We start from the raw sequence: 18,933 nt of genomic DNA on the forward strand, positions 1-18,933 counted from the left end.
ATAAAAATTTAAATAGTGGTCAGAGTTGGACCGAAACGTCATCACAAGTTTCTATGTGCGGGTTATGGAAAACTGCTTGTTATGCAGAGCATTTCGGGCAATTAGGTCAGTTTTGTCCCAGGATGCGACCCATACCAGTCGACTAGCACCCAGGTACCCATTTTACTGATGAACAGACAACCGGTGTAGTGATGCCCAATGTTTCTACCCTCGCCAGGAATCGAAGCCGGACCCCTCGCCTTGTGAAGCGAGAGCTTTAGCCACCAGGCCACGGGCCACCGTGTTTGTGAGCAATGTGTGCCGTGAATATTTTGCCAAGAATTCGAGTGTAGAAATTAGACGCTGTTGGTTTTCAAAAAGTTATAATTCAGAGGACAGACGATGGGTTGGCCGAGGTGGTCTGAACATTTAGAGGGATGGCGCAGACTAGGATGGCCAAGAAGGTGTGCAAGTAAGGTAGAAGGCAGGAGGGATTGGAGTCATCCCAGGAAGAACTGAACATTCAGCAGATTTTGATTGGAGAGGAAATGAGTGCTTTTCTTCCTGAGGGAATTAAGTTAGCCTGACTTTAGTTCTGTAGGTGACAAGTACAGTTCCTGCACTATTTAATGTCTTGGAATAAGTTTTGTTGGGGGGGAAGCAGGACCTACTACTACTACTCCATCCTCCCGTTCTACCAGTCCCATCCTCACCCCACTATCGTATATATTCTGCCTCTCTTTCCTTCACATTTCTGTGTGACTTGTTAATCAAAAGAGTTTGTTTATGGTTTACAATGTTTCATTTTTTATGCTCTTTAATTTCTTTGGAGTTCCTTTTTCTGTAAATACTTTTACAGACTGATCTCTACCCTGTTCATAGTTGCTTATTTATCTGTACGTATTATGTTATAAGTGTGATCAAAATAGTACGTAAAACATGGGAACAAATTGTTCACAGCCGACAAGTGGAGAACAGACAATTGGAGAAAGGAATGCAAAACAGATTAGGATTTAAAACAAGTCAGAATAGCAGTAAGAAAAGGGGCTGATGACACAATGACTGTGGAAGAAGGAAACTGACAATTATGGTGAAAGTAGGAAATAAGATAACTGACCGAGAAAGACGAAGCTCCACACTAGTAATGCCAGCAATACTGCCACAGACCATCGGAGAGACGGAAGCTTGCCAGCTTTCGCCTCACAGTGATCACCTGTAAAAGAGAATATCGTAATATTAATCTTGTTAAGGTTTACCAAGTGAATTTTTTTGCATGTAAAATCATCACCATGCTGTGAAGAGAAACTAGTGTTTACAGGAGCTTTTTGAAACAAAAGAACAGGTGGGGATTAAACTCATGGATATGCACTGGCCTGAAGTTTTAGGATTCACTTGCCATGAGTTCACGCCCCTCCCATTCCATTTTATTTTTTGGTTCCAATTGTGTTATTACGATTTTGTGAGACCCTTTGAGAGTCTAGAGGTCAAGCCACAGCATACTCTCACACTAGCACACGTACAGGCTTCAGTCATACAGCATTTCCTGGTAATTTGGAGTAACTGCAGAGTAATTTTGAAGTGAAGGGTACCAAAGAATTTTCAATGAAAAACATTGAAAACAGTAATAAAACTGTTTTCATTCATGTCATCCTATTTAACATCTCGCATATGTTTTTGATGATAATGTTGACTGCACTGTCTTGCATGTTAATCCTCGGTGTGAGCAATTTAGACATGCAGACACTTAATCTACTTGATTTCGACACTGTCCTTGGCTCCACAGGGTACACCTCATTAATCAATTGTCCTATCTTCTTCCTTTACTACTGTTTCTTTCTCAGATGAGATTAGATTATGGTCCAAGATGGACCCAAATGTCATCTAATGTCTCCTCTGCAAATTGAGGACTATTATGAATTTCAGATCCTCACAAACTTTCTCGTCACTCTTCATTGGCTCTCCTCCTTCCTTATACAGGTTTATTATCTGGTCTTCCATCGTCTTCTTCCTTCTCATGTGACGGTGTAAAATTTCGGTTCGGTTTCTCTTCTCACTATCACATACTTGTTCCTGGCTCTTCTGCTCCTTTCTCTGTCCTATACTGTCTGTGGTTCTTAATGCTTTGGCACTCCTGTGCTTGCTTCATTATATGTTTGGGGCAAACAAAGAATTCCCCTTCTTCTACCACCGATGCTGCTTCTTTCGAGTATAAATTCCTACTTCACTTCCTGGCATTTCCCGGTTCAGGTACTTCTTTATTTCATTTTCTTTCCTATTGTAATACAACCAGGTTTTCTCTCATTCATTCAGTATTTCCACTTCTGAATTATGATTTTTTTTAGTTTCCCTACCTGCAATGCTCATAATCAGGTTTACTTCTATAAGCAATGTGAAGCTAAGCACTTATGTGGTTACTGGTGGCCAGAGGCTTCAGTAACCCGCCTCACCTAGAGTATATCTGTCAGACGTGCTTCAAGCGAGGTCCAGGTCTAGACTCAAGTGTTTCCATTCTGTCAGAGTCTTTCTAATAGCTCGCTGGTTTTACAAACTCTTCTCCAGGTCCAGTCTTGATAGCTCTTTACATTGCCTTTGAGTATCTGACATGATAAATACTGAGTCCTGCCTTGATGCATCCATCTTGGCTTGTAACGTATCCAGAGAGAGAGAGAGAGAGAGAGAGAGAGAGAGAGAGAGAGAGAGAGAGAGAGAGAGAGAGAGAGAGAGAGAAAGCGAGTGCAAGTGAGCAGAGAGTGAAAGCGAAAGAATATGCACATCCATGTAAGGGTCTACGTACCTAGGTGAGAGTCAGGACAGCTGCAGTAGTAGCCTGGATCCCTGTTGATGCACGAGCCACCATTCAGACAAGGTGACCACACACACTCGTCAGTGTCATGACAGGCGCCTCCTTCCCGTGTCAAGGTGGAACCAACTGGACACCTGCACACAAATAAGAACACAAAGTTTGTGTTTTGTGATGCCCAAGTTTTATCTCAATAAAATATTGAACGTTGATCAATAGTGAATATTTATGAAAATGAAAATTAATTCTGGATTATTGTCCTTTTTTTTCCAGAAGCAAAGTAATTTAAATCAAGCTTGTCTCGGTATTCTCTCGTTGAAAATCAAGTTGACACTGTTTCTAAAGGAACACGTCATAATGGGAATACGAGATAACATTATCCAGATATGATCTTTTAATCTTTATGGTTCAGGTGATTTTTTTTTTAAAGTTGAGTTGGTGCTTTGTCTAATAATTTGTTTGAAAATTAAGATTACATTGAGGTTGTGGAAAATAATGTACATTTTCCGAAAATACAGTGTATTTTGTATATAAATTGATGAAATATATTATAGTTAATAAAAATTTATTTTGTAAATAAAAAAAAGAAACCAGCGACAGTTTCGTCACTCTAGAAAGGTGAAAATAAATTGTGTTTAAAATCTTTCAAATAGGAGCAGAATTTGTTGGATTTGCAGTGCTGCAGAATGTGATAAACAGGCAACTGGACAGGACTCTGTAATTAGATGGGAAAAGGATAAAATTACCCCAGTTGAGTAATGTCTATTTATGTTGGAATTTCTGGCCAGTATTTTTCTTCATATTTTAGGCAGGGGTTTGTGTATGACACACCAAGTAATCTCCAGATAAATTGGTGTTATTATTATAAATTCTCCTTCACTGTATATATTCATTAACTAAATTTAACATAAAGTCCACATATTTATATTAATGTTTTACCATAATTCCTGGTGATGTATATTTCATTTGAAATTAATATAGGTGCAGAGTAACTTGTGGAGATATGAGAGTTGTAGGTATCGAAGGGGGACATTTTTTGCGACCTAGGATGTCCTAAAATTCCTACATGTATCTGTAACCTTGATAAAGAAAAATTATCTTTGTTAACTCGACTGAATGAATACCTTGATTTCCAAGACAACAAAACTGAACAAGATAAGTTGTCTGATGCAGTTATAATAAAGAGCCCTCACATTCCTAGTGACTTAACCCAAGAACAGTGCAAAGAAACTGCTATCAGGATAATACAGGACCACGTACAAGTTATCGTGCAAAACAATGAATCAAAGAAACACTTTCGTTAGGAAAACAAGGTAGTAAACAAGATAGTAAACAAGGTAGTAAACACAGTGTCATGATCAGACTTCATTCATATGATAAAAGAAAGGACTTAATTAAATCAGCAATTACAATGAAAAATGGAGTGTTCGCCAACGAGTGTCTAACGAGAAAAATGGAGTGTTCACCAACGAGTGTCTAACAAGAAAAATGGAGTGTTCACCAACGAGTGTCTAACAAGAAAAATGGAGTGTTCATCAACGAGTGTCTAACAAGAAAAATGGAGTGTTCATCAACGAGTGTCTAACGAGAAAACGTTAAAACCTTCTGTTCAGGTTGAGAAAACTTAAACAGGAAAACAAAATACATCAGTGTTTCACTCGAGATGGGAAAATACTAATTAGAAAAACTTCAACAGGACAACAATACATCATCTCAAATGAACATGATTTCTCTACCTTCCTTAGAAAAGCTGACATTTTTGTAACAGATTAGATAAGTGTCCTTAACACATATATAAGTGTGGTGCATATAGTGTAAGTTACTATTATATTATTGTGCTTTATTATTATTTACTATTACATTATTGTGCATTATTATTATTTACTATTACATTATTGTGCATTATTATTATTTACTATTACATTATTGTGCTTTATTATTATTTACTATTATATTATTGTGCTTTATTATTATTTACTATGATATTATTGTGCATTATTATTATTTACTATGATATTATTGTGCATTATTATTATTTACTATTATATTATTGTGCATTATTATTGTTTACTATTATATTATTGTGCATTATTATTGTTTACTATTATATTATTGTGCATTATTATTGTTTACTATTATATTATTGTGCATTATTATTGTTTACTATTATATTATTGTGCATTATTATTTTTTCTTTTACTAGCTAATACCAGCTGCCTCAAATACTTTTTACTTTTTAATTGCTTTTAATTGCCAATGATTTTGTGTTGCAAGTCAAATCTTACTCCAAATTAATGTTATTCATGTTGCTACCTGTCCATTTAATTCAGCTTACCACTACTTTTTAATTCCCTTTATATTATGTGAGTAATTAGTGTATATTCCAATTACATTATTGTGTGAGTCCCAAAATTATCTTTTGCTAACTAGTACCAGCTAGTGCTAGCTAGTACCAGCTAGTACCAGCTACCTCATATTTCTCTACTTTCTATAGTGCAATTAATTGCTCAACTTATTATACGTTACATTCAGATCTTACTCCCAAATCAATATTATATCATAGTGACTATCTGTCCATTGAACTTTGTTCATCATTACTTAATTTAGTCCCTTATATATTTTCTCCTTTATTTTAGCTTTATATAACTACCTTAATTCATATATTCACAATTGTTAAAATAATCAAAGTGCTATTCTGAGGTGCTAAAGTGTAATAAGTTCACTGTTTTGCCATTAAAATACTCCAGGTGCTATAGACTACCTCAGGTGCTACTGATTTTGCTTTTAATACATTCTTTTACTATTATATCCATTAGCTCCTTTATTTTAGCTGTAAATATCTACTGTAGTTCATAAACTCACTTGTTAAAATAACTAAGGTGCTATTAGATACTTAAGTGTATAACTGAATTATCAATTCTGTAATAATCCCCTTTTCTTTCAAATTTTTACAAGTTTTAGATTAGTCACAGTGTCTTAGTCATAAGTCTAGTTGTAGATTCAATATAAATCTTATATAATTTTACTCAGAAAATCTAGCTTGTAAAATTACTCTCATCCTATGATTACAGTCATAGATCCTGATGTAAACTTTTTATAATATGAATTACATGAATCAACCAGTAACTGTAATTACTACACAGCAGACCAAGCAAAGACATTACTCAGTGCAAACAATAACATAACCATCTTTAACTACAATGTTAGATCCTTGAGCAAACATTATGATGACCTCACAGCATTACTCAGTTCCCTTCATTCCAATATAACAATCATCACACTCACAGAAACCTGGCTTAAGACTGATATTACAGATGTCTATACCATTCCTGGCTACATGGCCATACACAACTGTAGAACAGACCAGCAAGGGGGAGGAACAGCTATATACTATTCAAATCAACTCGAATGTATCAATAAATCTTGCACAAGGGATGAACATGGAGAATATATCATAGCCAAATTTAAATCAAAAGACCTGCAAAAACCCCTCACAGTTATAAACATCTACAGAGTACCACAGTCAAACATTTATCACTTTAGTGAAAAACTAGGAAACATGATTACTGATGCACACATGAATAAAGACCACCTACTACTAACAGGTGATTTCAACATAAACATACTACACGACCAGGACCCACAAGTAACCGAATTCACAAACACAATGAGTAACTGCCTGTTGCTACCAGCAATATCTAAACCTACAAGAATCTCCGAGACAAGCATCTCCTTAATAGACCACATCTGGACAAACACCATATCCCCTTTAAAATCAGGCATAATCACAGACAACACTACAGACCACTACCCAACCTTTCTCATAACTAATCTGGGCAAACTACCACAAGACATTACTAAAGTAACCTTCAGACTACATAACGAGACAGCAGTTAACAACTTTATAGCAGCTATGAATAACATCGATTGGCAAAATGAGCTTGAAACATATACAGATATGAATGAATGTATAAATAATTTTCTAAAAAAAGCCCAATGCCTCTATAACAGACATTGCCCCAGAAAAACTAAACAGATCACAGCAAAGAGACTGAATAATCCCTGGCTAACACCAAGCATCATCAAATCCAGTTTAACACATTAAAAGCTGAGTTTACAGAACATTGTGTGGTTTACATGTAGTAAAATAAATTACAGAGGAGGTACTAGAACACCTAGCATGGCTAATGGGTCAAATATTACAAATTATGAGAAGTTGGTAATATGGCTAAGTGACTAAAGTTACTCGTCAGCAATGTGAATGCTTTTGTTTTACACAATACCTGAGTTTCAAATTCAAATTCAAAGTTTATTTTCTATAAGGATTGCAATGCTGAACAAAATTTGGTTATTGTGTCGTTTACATGTAGTAAAATACTAATTACAGAGGGGGCCAAATAACTAGAGAACAGTCAAAAAATTACTCGTCAGCACTTACCAGCCTGATAAGAAGGTCAAAAAAATTGTATTATGAGAATAGATTACATAACATGAAAGGTGATATGAAAAAAACCTAGAAAACTATCTGAAATTCTTGGAACTAAAAAGTTATCCAAAAACAAAGCAATCAAACTAACAAAATCAGATGAACCCCTACTCACTCCAACCGAAACAGCAAACAGACTTAATGTTTTCTTCTCCACCATAGGAAAAAAATCTAGCAAACAAAATATCAAGCACAAACGCCCGTCCATCAGACTACCTCAGAGGAACCTACCCAAATACGCTATTCCTAGCTCCAACCAACCCCACTGAAGTTATGCTCATCATAAACACCCTTAAAAACAAGGCAGGAGACAAACAACTTGCCTGCTTTTATGTACAAAAAAGCTTCTCAAGTATTGTCACCAATTATTGCAACGCTCTTTAACAAATCCATTGAATCATCTACCTTCCCAACAATCCTCAAAATAGCGAGGGTCACTCCGATCCATAAAGGAGGTGACCAAGCTGACTTGAATAACTATAGACCAATATCTAACTTACCACTGCTCTCTAAAATCTTTGAAAAATTAATTCATAGACGGATCTATTCCTACCTCGTTTCACACAACATATTAAGCCCTTGTCAGTTTGGATTCAGGAATAATAAAAGCACAAATGACGCTATCATACACATGCTGAAACTAATATATACTGCACTTGAAAAGAAAGAAGTCCCGTTGGGCATTTTCATTGATTTACGTAAAGCTTTCGATACAGTCGACCATGAACTACTGTACTCCAAATTAATGCACTATGGTATCAGAGGCCACTCCCTCAACTACCTAAAGTCATACCTTAGTAACAGAACTCAGTATGTGTATGCAAATGATGCAAACTCCTCCACCCAACCAATCACAGTAGGAGTCCCACAAGGAAGCATCCTTAGACCACTCCTCTTTCTCATCTACATCAATGATCTACCAAATGCATCACAGCTACTCAAACCAATATTATTTGCAGATGACACTACATATGTATTTTCCCACCCAAACGGAGTCATACTAGCAAACACAGTCAGTGCTGAATTACAGAAAATATCTGCCTGGATGATGACTAACAGACTTACCCTGAACACTGATAAAACCTATTTCATTCAGTTTGGAAACAAAGCTGCAAATGATCCAATTAACATAACGCTAAATGGATCATCAGTCGCAAGACTCACAGAGGGAAAATTCCTAGGTATCCACCATGACAGTAGCCTTAAGTTCCGGACACACACACAACAAATCACCAAGAAAATCTCCAAGACTGTAGGCATACAATCAAAGATAAGGTACTACGTTCCACAATCAGCTCTCCTGGCACTGTACCATACACTCATATACCCTTATCTTACATACAGAATTTGTGCATAGGGATCAACAACATCCAATCACACAAAACTCCTAATAACCCAGCAAAAGGCAGCAATAAAAATGATAACAAATTCCCACTCCTGCCAGCATACTCCACCAATTTTCAAAAGTCTGAATCTACTTACCATAAGAACATCCATACTTATTCATGTGCCTACTACACACACAGAACAATACACGCAAATATAAACCCTCCACTCAAACTTTTCCTCACCAACCTAAACAGATCACATGACCACAACACAAGACACAGATCTCTTTTTTATATACCTTGTGTCCATATCACACTGTGTAAAAACTATGCACATAAAGGGCCCCAGAAGATATTAAAGTAACCCAGTCTGAAAATCAATTTAAGACTTCTCAAAAGCAACTTAATCACCCTAGACTAAATGCCAAATACTCTGTATACATTTACTCACCTATGTACTCCCACATCATAACTGAAACAATCACATTGAACCTTTTATCCATTGTTGACAGGAATATAATTGAATCATTGTTTTTCACAAAAGCATTTTAGAATATAAATATGTATATCTTTGTATTATACAAATTTTGATTCATTTATAATTAATATTCTACTGTACAACTATGAAATAATTACTTTCCTACTGTACAACTGTGATATACTTCTTAGTATTAAGTAGACTGTAAGCCAATAATGTTAAGTTGGCCCATAAACTGTTTGCAAAGACATTAAATAAATAAACAACATACTGGAGTGAGAGATATTGGAGGAAGTGTAATATAAACCCAGTGAGGAGTAGGGGTGCGGTGGGGACAATAAGGGAACACTGTATCAACATCCAGGGTCCCAGACTTTTCAACATCTTACCAGAAGATATCAGAAACACTGCTGGAACAAGTGCTGAAGCCTTCAAGAGGAAACTAAACAAGTATCTTTACCAGGTGCCAGATCAACCAGACTGTGATGGATAAGTGGGGCAGTGGGCCTCCAGCAGCAACAGCCTGGTTGACCAGGCGAGCACCAGACGAGCCTGGCCCATGGCCGGGCCCAGAGAGTAGATATACTCTCGAAATCCTTCCAAGGTATATCAAAGGTAAAGGTAAGGTATGGACGACAGGTTTTGTACTACATAGTACAAATAGCGAGGATATTTTCTCATCATCAAAATGTTAGCACTGTATAACCACAAAGGTTTCGACACTTTCAGACTCAGGTTTCAAGCTGTTTAGATTAATTCACTATTAACCCGCAATTTGGAGGAAGCAGACAACGTTCCGGTCATCCTGGACCATTGTTGTAACTTGAGAATGATCAAGTACCGCCCGCAATGTCGTCTAAACTTCTCTCCACACAGCAAATCAAGTTTTTGCAATAGCTGTTTTTCGCCTTATTCTTCTAATTAGGACCAATAAATTAAGACAATTATAATCGCCGCAAGGTATGGCAACAATGCATACCCAAACAAAAACAGTGGCGCACAGCTCTTTTAGTGGCGCTACTAAGTGGCGATATCCAAACTAATCCAGGACCTCAAACCATGGTACAGGTGCAAAACAGGCAGATAATTGACGGTGATAATGACGGTCTAGTAGCTAGGAATGATAATCTTAACTCTATATGTAATGCAAACATAGGTCAATGTGAGGCAACAAAACCATTCTTATTATCTCAGACATAACCAGACATATATATACACTGTACTAAGGTAGGAAAGAAGAACAGTTTACCTGGAGAGAGTTCCGGGGGTCAACGCCCCCGCGGCCCGGTCTGTGACCAGGCCTCATGGTGGATCAGAGCCTGATCAACCAGGCTGTTACTGCCGGCTGCACGCTATCCGACGTACGAGCCACAGCCCGGCTGGTCAGGTACCGACTTTAAGTGCTTGTCCAGTGCCTGCTTGAAGACAGCCAGGGGTCTATTGGTAATCCCCCTTATGTATGCTGGGAGGCGGTTGAACAGTCTCGGGCCCCTGACACTTATTGTATTGTCTCTTAATGTGCTAGTGACACCCCTGCTTTTCATTGGGGGGATGTTGCATCGTCTGCCGAGTCTTTTGCTTTCATTGTGAGTGATTTTCGTGGGCAAGTTAGGTACTAGTCCCTCTAGGATTTTCCAGGTGTATATAATCATGTATCTTTTCCGCCTGCGTTCCAGGGAGTACAGGTTCAGGAACTTCAAGCGCTCCCAGTAATTGAGGTGTTTTATCTCCGTTATGCGCGCCGTGAAGGTTCTCTGTACATTTTCTAGGTCAGCAATTTCACCTGCCTTAAAAGGTGCTGTTAGTGTGCAGCAATATTCCAGCCTAGATAGAACAAGTGACCTGAAGAGTGTCATCATGGGCTTGGCATCCCTAGTTTTGAAGGTTCTCATTATCCATCCTGTCATTTTTCTAACAGATGCGATTGATACAATGTTATGGTCCTTGAAGGTGAGATCCTCCGACATGATCACTCCCAGGTCTTTGACGCTGGTTTTCCGCTCTATTTTGTGGAAGGAATTTGTTTTGTACTCTGATGAAGTTTTAATTTCCTCATGTTACCATATCGGAGTAATTGAAATTTCTCATCGTTGAACTTCATATTGTTTTCTGCAGCCCACTGAAAGATTTGGTTATGTCCGCCTGGAGCCTTGCAGTGTCTGCAATGGAAGACACTGTCATGCAGATTCGGGTGTCATCTGCAAAGGAAGACACGGTGCTGTGGCTGACATCCTTGTCTATGTCAGATATGTGGATGAGGAACAACATGGGAGCGAGTACTGTGCCTTGTGGAACAGAGCTTTTCACCTTAGCCGCCTCAGACTTTACTCTGTTGACTACTACTCTGTGTTCTGTTTGTGAGGAAATTATAGATCCATCTACCCATCTTATGTAAATTGTATAAGGGGTGGGTGCATAATGGATGTATGTTCGATTATGGTAATACCAAATTTAATTTTGTTTGTAACAAATACACTCTGGCACGTTACCTTTCAGCAGTGATTACACTGATTTACCTAATTTTAATACAAATGACCCCTTGCAATATACTGATAATTATGACTGTTATATGAAAACAGACCTTCACTTTTTTCATGTTAACGCAAGATCACTTTTTCCAGAATTGGCAGATTAGGATTCTAGCTTACAGAACTAGGGCGGCAGTTATACCCATCTCTGAATCCTGGTTGGATGATACGGTGACTGATGACGTGGTCAAAATAGAAGGTTGCAATATAAAACGCTTAGATAGGAATAGAAATGGTGGTGGGGTATGTGCCTACATAAGAAATGACAGCCTACAACCCAAGACCTGATTTAAATGAAACTGGAGATTCTATGGCTTGAAGTGTTGCTTCCCAAGACCAAACCCATCTTAGTAAGTGTTTAGTGTTTAGTAAGAACTAGTTACCGCCCTCCCACCCATGATCAGTTCTTAGAGGACTTTTCGAGAGTTTTGTCCGGACTTGATAATTGAGAGACAGTAATACTGGGAGACTTCAATATCCGTTTTCAACTGCAAAATAACGGGCTATGTAAAAGGTATAAGCAAATTCTAGGTTTAAATAGTTACACTCAACTAATTAATACACCAACCCGGATTACGCCGTTCTCAGCCACCCTAATTGACCACATACTTTGTAACTGCTCTGAGAACATTAGTCAGTCAGGCGTCATTACCACAGGCCTTAGTGATCATTTCATCATTTACTGCACCAGGACAATAAAAATGAGGTCAACTGGAAACTACAGTAAAGAAACACTGGTAAATAGGCTACACAATTGTGACAGGACAGTAATAACAAGTTGCACGGACGCAAATGATACCTGGGAAAAATTCAAAACAATGTTCACTGCCATCCTAGATTATACTGCACCAGTTAAAAAATTAGGATTAAACGGAGAACCGAACCCTGGATGACTACCAAGATGTTAGATAGTATGAAATTCAGAGACCAGTTACTAAAATGATTTAAGGCAAAAAGACTGGAATTCATTTAGCACTGGAATATCCTAAGGGTGAGAGAAACAGTGCAGAGGCTTGTAAGAGGAGCAAAGGTAAGGTACTATTGCTCAAAAATCGAAGAGTACAAGAATAACTCTAGAAAGCTAACATGACGGTCTGGAGTTTTGAGACTCTGATCGCGGGTTCTATCCCTACCCGTGGTATGGTTTATCTAACATAGTACTAAATCTCGATAACGAGGTATGCCACGAAACAACTAAAGTGTTAAATTGTTTTAATTCATACAACAACTGTGGCATCAACACTAGTAAGTAAACTACCAGCTGCATCAAATACCTTTAACACAGACTCTGATAAGTTTAAAACATACTATACCAATAAAGGGGTAACCCCAAACAGTTGTCAACTAGTAAGTGTATCTCATGACTTCATGCAAAAAGAACTAAGCAGGTTAAACCCAACTAAGAGCACCGGCCCAGATAACATCCCGTCTAAGTGCCTAAAAGATGGTGCTGCCTCTGAATTGCCAATCCCCATTGCTCACATAATAAATTTGTCCATCACCACTAATACCGTACCAGAGGGGTTCAAGGAAGCCAGAATTACTCCTATCTTCAAGAAAAATAGTAGGTCTGATGTCCGCAACTATAGGTCTGTTGGTATACTACGTGTAATATCCAAAATTCTAGAGAGGGCAGTGTACTGTCAAGTAACTTAATGACGACAACATTCTTCAGTTACCAATCAGGCTTTAAGAGATCTTACTAAACCAACACCTCCCTAATTAATCTGATGGATTACATGAGAACTGATATGTCGATAGAGAACCCCATAGGAATGGTAACCTTAGACTTGCAAAAGGCCTTCGATACTGTCAACCACAATATATTATGTAAGAAACTTCAAGCTATCGGCGTAGGTTCCATACACTGGCTCAAGTCCTATCTTAGCAACAGGAAACAAATTGTCAAAATCAATAAAACGGAATCAGAACCCCTGCCGATAGCATGTGGAGTTCCCCAAGGTAGTACTCTGGGTCCCTTATTATTTCTTTGTTATGTTAATGATATGCACATCAGTGTCAACTGCAAACTCCTATTGTATGAGGATGACACTGTTCTGTTGGTGTCAGGTAAAGACCCACAAGATACTATAGCTAATGTAATAACACTAGAATTGGAGTCCTGCAGCAAATGGTTAGTAGACAACAAACTATCGTTACACCTCGGGAGAACGGAAGCCATACTCTTTGGTACGAAACAAACCGAGAAGGGTAAATAATTTTAATGTTCAGTGTAATGGGAAACCCATCATTTCAGTTTCCTCAGTAAAATATTTGGGAATTCCCTTTGACCTATGCATGTCAGAACTGATAGAGAACGGTATAGTAAAGAAAGCGAATGCCAGACTGAAGTTCCTCTAGAGATAAGCAGTGTCTACCTACTGAGGCTCGCAGGACCCTATGTCTAGCCCTTATACAATATCATATGGACTACGCTTGCTGTTCATGGTACTCTGCCTTGACAAAAAAACTCAAAGATAGACTGCAAATCACCCAGTACAAAATGGTAAGATTCATCCTGGACCTGGGTCCAAGAGAACATGTAGGCCAGGATGAATTACAACAACTGGATATGCTGAATGTTGAAGACAGAGCAAAACAACTGAAGTCAAATCAAGTTTATAAAATTGCTCACAGTGTCCAGAATATCTTGCTGCCAATTTTGTCAAGGCTGGGAACCAAAGCAATTATGGTACTAGGGGGAAAGCACAACTTTGTAGTACCCACAGTCAGTGGCCAGGCTTCAAACACCTTTTATTGTACAACAATTAAGGAATGGAACAAATTGCCTGCACATGTCAAAGCCAGTCAAGAAGAGCCAAAACATGCCAGAAAGGGAGATATTTTTTTTTTTACCTAACACTCATGTAAATGTAAATAACTCATTTTACCTTATTCCTAGTATACCTCCTTGACAGTATAATAATAAGATATCTTCTTTCTAGTATAATAAGGTATTAAAAGGACTCCAACGGAAATAAGTCGCTTTGTCTGACTTTTTTGGGTTATCCTAGGTTCTCTACACATATGCTGCTATGTATGATAATCAGCATTGTAATCCTTATAGAGAATAAACTTTGAATTTGAATTTGAATATGTAACTGCATCCTGCTATGTATGATAATCTATGTAAATGTATTTGTGTATACCTGAATAAACTTACTTAATCTGATCCTAGTACACAATTTTATTAAGGAAGAACGTGTTTCCTCCGTCAGAGACGCAATTGTATAAAACTGAATTAAGAACAATTAGCAAGCACTTATTTAGTTATCTCTGTAAACTAAAACCTTTTCAAGGAAGGGGGGAGGGGATGGAGAACGTTCTTCATTGACATTCTTGGTGTACAATGGCCTTAATCTGTAATTTAGAAATTGCTGACATGTTCCCCACTGAAGAATTGCGATAGGGTGGAAAACCCTTGCAATTCGGTAACAAGAATGGAAAAATAGAGGACTCCGATTCTTCCCAGCAGCATACCTTAGCTAAGTGACATTTACCCATAAAGTACAGTAGTTTCGCGTTGGCCATCGTAAATTCTAGCTGTTAGGAGTAGCGTTAGGGTGTGTTCCACAAATAATAATCATGATCCAGTAATTAAATGGTAAGTGCTCAGGTTCAATTTTCTTTTCTTTCTATTTATATAATATGCATATATTTTTAGTAAAATGATGTATACTCAACAGACTCCCCCCCCCCCAACCTCTACTTTCAAGTCACAAACCATCATACAGTCCACTCAATATCTTGTAATTTACCAACATTACTGGTATTAATTTTTATGTTGTAATATTTGATACGCCCGACTTTGTGGGTGGGAAAGTGTATGTATGGGTTCAGGAGAGGCATGGTGCAGCCTAGTGTCTCTAAAATCCCACCTGGCTCTAAGGTACAACTAACATTGGCGAGTACAATAAATTGTTGCTTAGTTGTGTCCCCCTCAAATTATGTGGGTGAAATATTTCAGGAATTTGCCTGTTAACCTCATCCCCATAATTTCCCATGCATGGATTAATTATTATTCACCCCCCTGCCCTAGTTCTGACCCCTACGGGCTTAGTGCTTCACCATGAATATACTGAGAGTAATAAGAGTAAAAACGTGAAGATATATAGGAGCAAGTACTGACCCACATTCATGCCTCCACCAGACATCGAGACAAGTGAAGGGTTCCTCGCAGGTAACATTGGTACAGGCAGATGGAGCCGTACATCCCGCTGCCACGTTGGTAAACATAGTCGCTTGTGCCGATGACGAAGTGTTTAGCAGCGGCGGTAATGGCAGCTGAATGCCAGACACTCGCAGGTCGTCCAGGCAACCTGAGGCGGACAGAACAAGCCCACACAAAAAGAAAAAGTATTAGAGTCAGGAAACAGTGAAGGTAAATTATGCACAGTAAGAATGGAGAAAAAGCGTACTTAAAATGATAGGGGCCATAAGATGTGACTGAGGGACAGAGAACCACAAGAAAATATTCTCGAAGTGAATTTAAGAAGTTATAGTCATTTCACCTAAGAAAGCTATTCCCCAAGAATATATAATGCTGCGTGTTACAGAAATTAATCGATCTAATCGTCATTAGGTATCCCGAAAGATGGAATTCTATGTGGTGACAGGAAGTTTTTCCAAGAATTTTTCCTTAGTAACTGTAGACCATCATTGAGAATTGGAATCGTTTCAGACGAATCCTTCTCATATGAGCAACAGAAAAACAAAGCTTTAGAACTTTGTTTTTCTGTTGCTCATATGAGAAGGCTTGTCTGAAACGATTCTAATTCTCAATGATGGTCTACAGTTAATAAGGAAACATTCTTGGAACTCATTCCAGGAGTATGGAAATAACTCTGCTAACTTAAGCTTTCACTTTGAGCTCTGTAAATTTGAATTACCAGTTTTATTAAATAAAAAAAAGCAAATATTTTTTCCTTAAAATGATTATAGAGAACTTTAAACTGCGAAAATAAAACAAAGAAAATAGGAAAATTCATTTTTATAGCATTTTAAATTATCAAGACTTTTGCGTACCCTCAAATACCGTACGACTTAATGCAAGAGCCGGTCATGCTTTTAGGTACAGTGTTTTTGTCTTCTATTAACATAACTTCAAAAACTTAGTCAACTGGCTTCAACTTTTTTTTTTTTAACCTGGTGAACCAAAAGTGAAGGTTTGATCAACTGAAAAGTGTAGATGCTTTCCGTTCAGTTTTATATAGACCAATTCTGAAACTGCTTTCCATAAAACAACCTTAAAAAGCCTCTTCTGATTGGTGTCAAAACTTCAATACTCGTTCATCCTACTGAGAAGGTGGGCATTGTTAATGGTGTAGGGGCCATTTTTGCCACTTTTAGTCTCCAAATGGTCTAGTTATATTTTGCATTGACTGAAGTATGCTTCCTCAAGGTGGTAGAGTGCCTTGATGCTTTTAAGGGGCTCTTGATTCAAGGAATTGGACTTATCCTTCCCTTCCTTGGACTGAATGCCTCCTATTCTACAGATACTATAAGAGCCCTACAGGTAGAGCGCTCTCCTCTGATTAAAATAAAAATTCTAGACGGCATCAATATTTAATGGCTGATGCATCATGTGCAACGAGTAAAACTTTTTCTTGGACGGATTTAGGCTGTGCAAGTGCAAAGTTTGTTAAATCTTGTGCAATAGCTAGATAATACATTTTCTGGTCGGCTTCAAACTTGTAGTGTTGATGTGTTTTCCTTAAGGGAAGTTTTGCTTTTATATTTGAGTCTTAATGTGCCAATTTTATTAATCAAATTGGTTTCCGTGAAGTAACTGGAAACTGTTTCTGATAAAAAATAACTCAGAATTAGCCTTAACTGTGCTATCCCAGGTTAGGTCTACACAATGCATTATGTGCACATAATGCACATTTTGCGTGTCCTAAAAACCATTGTAAATAAATTTTAAGTTATGTACCCAAAGTGTGGAATTTTTTTTACATAATTTCCTAAATGTAGAACATATGAATGAATAATACAATAATTGTGTAATAAAATATGATGCTCTTTTTGACCCTTCGAGAAATTTTAAGTGAAAAGGGGGGGGGGGGGTGAAACGGCCAGTAGGGACGCCATGTTGAATTTCATGGGAGAGCACTGGTCGGAATTTTGCACCAGGAATTCGGCATTTTCCGAGGCCAAACCGAGTTGTTTCAGCTTGAATTTGTAATAGGAACCCGTGTTAATGTCCCCTGCTGAAGAATGGACAAAATTTGCGGGACCTCAAGAATTACGAGTGGATGGCGAAATAAGTAATGCAGACATCAATCACAGGTAAGTGTACCATAGTCTTTGCATTTAGACCTAGATGGCCAGTATAGGATCTAGATGTTAGGCAGTTGTGGTGTGATATATCTACAGCAATTAAATGGTAAGTGGTAATACAAAGATTTTTAATAACACTAATAATTTATGTATAATAATTATATTTGTTTCTAGGTAGTAGGTTGGTAGACAGCAACCACCCAGGGAGGTACTACCGTCCTGCCAAGTGAGTGTAAAACGAAAGCCTGTAATTGTTTTACATGATGGTAGGATTGCTGGTGTCTTTTGTCTGTCTCAAACATGCAAGGTTTCAGGTACATCTTGATAGTTCTACTTACACTTAGGTCACACTACACATACATGTACAAGCATATATATACACACCCCTCTGGGTTTTCTTCTATTTCCTTACTAGTTCTTGTTCTTGTTTATTTTCTCTTACTTCCATGGGGAAGTGAAACAGAATTCTTCCTCCGTAAGCCATGCGTGTTGTAGGAGGCGACTAAAATGCCGGGAGCAAGGGGCTAGTAACCTCTTCTCCTGTATATAATACTAAATGTAAAAGGAGAAACTTTCGTTTTTCCTTTTGGGCCACCCCGCCTCGGTGGGATACGGCCGGTGTGTTGAATGAAAGAAGAATTATATTTGTTGTTTCCAGCAAGCTTAATGATATATACATGTACAGTCCACAAACCTTAATTACCAGAGTAGCTGGTTTTATTATAATTATTAATGTAATGTCAGGTCTAGCTTTTTGTGAAAGTGCAGAGGAAGTGGACATTCAAAGGAGATGCAGTTCAGAGACCTACTGTAACTTAAAGTCCCACTTACCTCGCCCAAATTACTTGCAGGTAATACACAAATAACCCGCACATAAAAGACAGAAGCTTACGACGACGTTTCGGTCCGACTTGGACCATTGACAAAGTCGGACCGAAACGTCGTCGTAAGCTTCTGTCTTTTATGTGCGGGTTATTTGTGTATCGTTCCAGTCACGGTATTGTGCCTTTTTGTTATTTATTGCAGGTAATAATTCAGGTAATACCCTGTAAACC

The 18,933-nt window shown here is 38.0% G+C and overlaps 1 long non-coding RNA gene across 1 annotated transcript; it reads right to left on the bottom strand.

The window, feature by feature from the left end:
- Nucleotides 1-1,069: 1,069 nt before the first annotated feature.
- On the bottom strand, nucleotides 1,070-15,913 carry LOC128705679 (uncharacterized). The gene is made up of 3 exons (XR_011391569.1): nucleotides 15,729-15,913; nucleotides 2,774-2,916; nucleotides 1,070-1,192 (listed from the first exon to the last, which is right to left on the bottom strand). It is a non-coding gene; the product is annotated as an uncharacterized lncRNA (long non-coding RNA).
- Nucleotides 15,914-18,933: the final 3,020 nt, after the last annotated feature.

This window comes from Cherax quadricarinatus, unplaced genomic scaffold (genome assembly GCF_038502225.1).
Source record: "Cherax quadricarinatus isolate ZL_2023a unplaced genomic scaffold, ASM3850222v1 Contig4113, whole genome shotgun sequence".
NCBI classification, from domain to species: domain Eukaryota; kingdom Metazoa; phylum Arthropoda; class Malacostraca; order Decapoda; family Parastacidae; genus Cherax; species Cherax quadricarinatus.